Here is a 6,287-nt window from a genome sequence, read left to right as displayed (position 1 = left end):
TCCGTATAATAATAATAAAAAAGTATCACCACGGTCCACCACTACTCACATGTTTCCTCGCAGAAGAACATAATTACATGTATGTACACTAGTCTAGTGCCATTTTCTACAAGAAAAGGCTTGCACATCAATGCGTATAATACGGTATTGATATGATGTGAAGGCCATCATTTACATATTGATATAGCCAAGAGTCCATAAACAAGAGTATGCAACTGTGATCTCTTTTCTATGGGCCAGATGCGCGGCGCGCTGCCTTCATTACATCATTCAGCTGCAGTCCGCGCACTGCGGAAAATCAAACACCGCACTTTTCCTCTGGTTTGAAATGAACTTTCGTACGGAACTGGAGTTCACGCGCCAGAATTTAGAGATCGCGTAGGTTTATTATTATTATTTTGCTTGTTCGCGTTGGCATCAACCTGCATAAAGCAGGTATATAGCCTTCGCTTAAGCTGCCATAAAAAAGAAAGCTCATCCTAAGCGAGAGGGCTAGAGGGAAATATAACGATAACGAGATACAGAATACAAAGAAATCCAATGAGTTCAACGTACAATTCAAAACAAGAAAGAAAGGAAAGAAAAACAGAGCCGAATCTACCGATTGATCCATCAATCGACAAAGGGGACTAATCCGTTAGTGTTGCAAAGTAGAAGCTGATTATAGTTGCAGATCTCCAGGCCAGGGCCAGCATATTGCCGATTCTGGATAGGTCTCCGCAGCATTTGATGTGGTAATTATCATAATGTTTGATAAAATTGTTAGAGTATCTAGTATCTAGAGTACCGAGTATCTAGTATCTAGAGTACCGAGTATCTAGTATCTAGAGTACCGAGTATCTAGTATCTAGAGTACCGAGTATCTAGTATCTAGAGTATCTAGTGTAATTGTATCCGTTATTAGCGTAGGTACTGGAACGAATCGAGCAAAAACAGTTGGGCTCGTATGAGAAATTGGGAGTTTGAATGCATGCTTTCAGAGCGTGATGAAGGCAAGTTACGTAATGAAGGCAGCGCGCCGCGCACTGACCCATAACCTCAGTTGCATACTCTTGTTTATGCACTCTTGATATAGCATATAGGGCATTCCATTGATTGGTGACAGAAAAAAACAAAAGAAATTATAGCAATAAAAACTGCTTTATGGCAGTTTTCTAAAAAAGGTTATTGTGTTCTAGTCCATGGACCCCGTCTAAAAAGTAAGAAATTAACGAAATGTGATAGCCGAAAATTAAAATTTCACACAAAACCTCACAATAATCACACACAGAATGAAAGGCTACATGTAGAAGACCTTTTCCCCTCGTGATCCTCTTTCCTATGCATGCATGACTGCATGTTGCCAATTGTTGGTGCAGTACAAGTTTAGTGTGGAAAGCAGCATTTCAAGTGTTGTGATTATTGTGAGGTTTTGTGTGAAATTTTAATTTTCGGCTATCACATTTCGTTAATTTCTTACTTTTTAGACGGGGTCCATGGGCTAGAACACAATAACCTTTTTTAGAAAACTGCCATAAAGCAGTTTTTATTGCTATAATTAGTATGCTGCGTGCACGCGTAGAGGTGATACATTTATTGTTCCTGTGTGGACCAGTCTAATCATAATAATATTATTATTCCTGGCTGTTCTTTCATGCTATTCAAGATGCATGTAGTAGTAGTAGTAGTGCATCGTGTTGTGTTGTTATGCATGTCGCATGTGCCGTTTCCCGCGCGCGCGCGTGAAACCGTGAAACGGACTTCGCGGCTTGTAGTTTCTGTGCATAATTAGTTGAGTCGGTGTCTTGTTGTTTTTGGACTGGAGTCTGGAGACTACAGTCGTGTTCTTTCGTTGTTTCAGTCAGTTACAGCTTGCAGTTATTCCTCTCGTGTAGTTCAGTTGCTTTACTAGTGTCTCATCCTGAAGTAAATATTATTCGTTATTATCTCTGTGAGTCAGATCCCTCTCTCGTCTAATACATGTTATTTTTTGATTTTGGCAAGCAACCATAATGCGAAGCCTCTTTTACGGGCAAAAGAAACACAATGGATGAAAATGCAATACACATTTAATGCAAACCCAGAAAACCAGAAAAGGAAAAAAATGTAACCCAAAAGAAAAGGAGAAAAGTGTGTGATTAATTAACACTGTGTGTAATGTACTTGCACATGTAGTACCACTCCATGTACAATGTACATGTACACGAATATGCAGAATTTGAACCGCAGTATGACTGTTACAGGTACATGTACTTCGAAGTACATGTATAGCCATTGGCGGACTATGCTCGGTCAATCGTCAAATTATGCTTTTGATTATGCCACAATTATGCCAACAGATATGCTGAATTATGCTCCGTTCCACTATGTATTCACGCTGTACATAGAGGATTGAGAAACCACGCATACACACACGCGGCCCCAGGGCTTTCTTACAAAGCTGTATTATGCCCTCAGCATATTTGTTGTCTAAACCGAAAGATTATGCCGACCTTACACGTTGGAATCCGTATATTATGTCGGAGCATAATTTTTGACAAAGCTGTATTATGCCCTAAGCATCATTTTTGTCTAAACCGAAAGATTATGCCGACCTTACACGTTGGAATCCGTATGTTATGCCGGAGCATAGTTTTTTTACGAAATCCCAAGATTATGCCAAATATTTTGCCGGCATAATCCGCCAAGGGCTATACATGTACACTCATGATATACATGTAATCCAAAACTGGTAAACCAGTATTAGATAAACCTTGTTGTAGTTCACGCAATTGTTAGATTGACAGCATGAAACAAGGTGGAGGACACTGTGTTCGAAAACAGTGACCTTACTACAACCTTCCGCGGTTGTCATGGTTATGACAAAAAACTGTTTACAGTTGACGAGCTGAGAGAAGGATGCCATGGGCAGAAGTTGAAAAGAAAAAGAAAAATAAGTTTTATACAAGTTAAAAAAGAGCGAAGACAACAAGACGACATCAGGAGTAGTCTCCTAACCCCCTAGCATAACGAGGGTCAGAGCCGGGTGCGATACCCATATGGTTCAAATGGTCCGCAGGGACCGGAGCTCTGCCAACCGCGGAAGGTGGTAGTAAGGTCACCGTTTTCGAACACAGTGTCCTCCTCCTTGTGTCATGCTGTCAATCTAACAATTATGTACACTCATGTACATGTGCAGTCATGTAATTGGTCATGAATGCCATGTGAACAGTCCCTTGCGTGTGTGTGTGTCTCTGAGTCTGTTCATGTACATGTATGTGTGGACTGTGCATTGGTCACCAAGTTCTCCACAGCAATTCCACGTGGTCGATCCCAGGACGCTCTGTGGTTCCACACTCTGTTTACATCACCGATACGGCACCTAGCAACCACCAGCCGATGGTCACTACATGTATGTAGCAGCGTCGCTGGGTGTGACCTTGCATCCCTGAGCATAGACTTCTGCTGGAACTTACACAATGATAATTGTAATCAATTATTTTGAGATTCCTAGACTCACTGTTTTCTTCACTCCCATAATCCAGGATAACTAATCTTGTTCTTAATCTTTTCTCCCTTTCCATCGTCATCATAACATTGGGCATGATTGCCCGTATGACTTGCGATATAAATAAAAGCAATACGCACATACATTTGTTTGAAGATAGGAAGAATGTTTCCAGATACATACCACATCTCGTCGGTGTCCAGTCCATGTCGCAAAGTGCCTGGCCGAGTGTTGAAACGCAGTATTTGCGGCATACAGCTGGTAGATCTACAGTTGATAGAATGACGTCAGCTCATCACTGGAATCGCTTGCCACGACCATAACGACCAGTACAGCCGTAACTGCCACATGGTGCTTCATTGCTAAGCCTTGCATTGAAGTCACCTGTCACGAACAACAAGGCAAATTATGGTGTAAAAAAGGAGGACTAAATGTTACGAGTTATGACTAACTGTCCGCCAACGTAACCAGATCTTATACAGTCAGCGAGTGCGACAAAATGGCACAAAACTGACAAGGAGTACTGAGACATTCGGTGACCTGACACCTAGCTCCAACAATTCTCCTTAGTCAGAACTCGTAACATGTTGTCCTCCTTTTTCACCATAATTTAATTGGCTCACCGTCCGAGTTAAATTAAACAAGGCAAATGGTCGCACAGCGGAAACAGCGTCGCTCAGGGTCTTGTAGAACGAATCCAGGTAGTCCGCGTCCTTTGCGACTAGGGTAAACGTAGGAGCATAGACGTTGGTGATACTAATGAGATGCCCACTGCCGCTCCGAGCTCCTTTTTCCGACAGAACAATTATTTGCAAAACGGCGACTCTATCCGACATGCTCCAGTATCGAAAAACTCTCTTAACGAGGTGCTGGGATATAGCGAACCCTAGGCCGTAGTGCCGAGATTCCGACGGCGGTAGAATTCATCTGAAGTCACTTAGACAGAGGTCTCCTGTGGCTGGTGACTTCGTTTCTTGAAGACAGCATACGTCTACTGACTATCTTTTTCAAGTCGGCGGCGAGCTGCTGATCTTTACTCGACGACGGCAGGCCTCGAACATTGAATGTTCCGACTGAAATGAGACGGCTATTAGTGACCATAATGATAAAGACTAATACGGGAAAGAGCAAAGGCATTCGGGTGATTAGACTAGCTTAGCTCACTAGGAGTGGGAGGTAAGAGGAGAGGGTCACTTCCCCAACCGAACAACCGAGGGGATGGAGTTCTTATACCTATTCCCAAGCCAGGCAAGCCACCAGGCCCACCGGCACACCTCCGTCCGATCGCAACACTCCGTAAGATGTTGTCGCTGGTTGTGCTAGGGAGAATTCGCGATGATGTTGAGAATTTCCTCTCACCAGGTTAAAAAAAATTATTTAAGTGGCTTCCTACAGCGCAGGAGCACAGCAGACATTGTATGGGGTTACAGGTGGACGAGTGCAGCGTGTCAACACCATACTACTTGTAAGTGGAATATCAGCATTCCAGGAATAGACATGTGAAAGGCATTTGACACGGTGGATCAGGACAGGCTGATGCGAGTGCTGCAGGTAATCGTTGGAGAGGATGAGCTACGGCTTATATACCTGCAACTGGCGGACATATCCCTGTGTACACGCATGCCCGGTGCAAGGCATACGCCATTCAAGACCAACATCGGAACGCCGCAAGGTTACCAGGTCACCAGTCCTCTTCACACTGTAGATCTACGTCGAGGCAGCCCTGAGGCTGAGGAACGAAGAGCTACGAGAGAAGCTTCCTGCCAGACCAGCAGATGACATCAGATTCTCTATTCCCACAGATACCGAGTATGCGGATGATATCGACTTTCTGAGTGCGTCCATGCAGCATCTATCGTTATAGGATTGTCTGCCAGTCATCACAGACACCCTCAAGTACTGGTGCCTCAACGTCAATGTATCAAAAACCGTCCTTACGACCATTGACCGCCAGACAGACCGTACCTCTGAACAATGGAGAAACACAAAAAAAGCTGGGATCCCTGCTAGGAACCAATGAAGACATCCGAAAACGACAAAGCCTTGCAACAGCAGTCCTGAAGAAACTCTGGGTGCTATGGGTCAGACCCAATCTTGTCAGAGAAGCTCTCCATATACGCATACTAGTATACAACATTATGATCCTTGCCCTCCTATGCTACAGTGCTGGTGCATGGAAGATGACAGACTCAGTAGCTGCCACGCTTTCCACTGGAAGCAACTGAGAAGTGTTGTTGGAATCCATTGGCCTCAAGTCATCTCAAACGCTGACCTGTACGCGAGGTGCAACACCGAACGGGTATCCATCTCAATCGCAAAAGCAAGATGGGGATATTCGGCCATGTCCTGCGGTTGGACGGAGACGTCCCAGCGCATGCAGCAATGCAGGCCTACTTTAGTGTGTGGGACCTGACGACCGGCTACAGAGGCCGACCAAGAACAGAACTGCCAACCGTCCTACACAATGATCTGACGAGTATCGGAAGGTCGCTCAACAACCGTACAGACCTCTGCAGAGTCCCCGATGTTCTCTTGCTGTTGTTGTTGTTGTTCTCTTCCGTTCTATGTGGGCATGTGCGCTTTCATAAAAAAACTTTGAAAATACTACTACAGTACAGTAGTAGTATTTGAACAGGCAGCGAGGTGACAAATGTTTAAGGTAAAAAAAACCTTCATGAAATGATGCTTCAGCTGATTCTGTTTATTGCCATCCTTATACCAGTGTAGTATACCGTATTAGTCTAGATGAACCTTGTTTTGTTGAACAACATGCTCAATCGGCGGACAGAACTGGTTCATTCTTTGTGGACTCATCAGCGCA

Source organism: Sycon ciliatum, chromosome 7 (assembly GCF_964019385.1).
Source record: "Sycon ciliatum chromosome 7, ocSycCili1.1, whole genome shotgun sequence".
NCBI classification, from domain to species: Eukaryota; Metazoa; Porifera; class Calcarea; order Leucosolenida; family Sycettidae; genus Sycon; species Sycon ciliatum.
Note: the sequence above shows the minus strand (reverse complement) of the source record.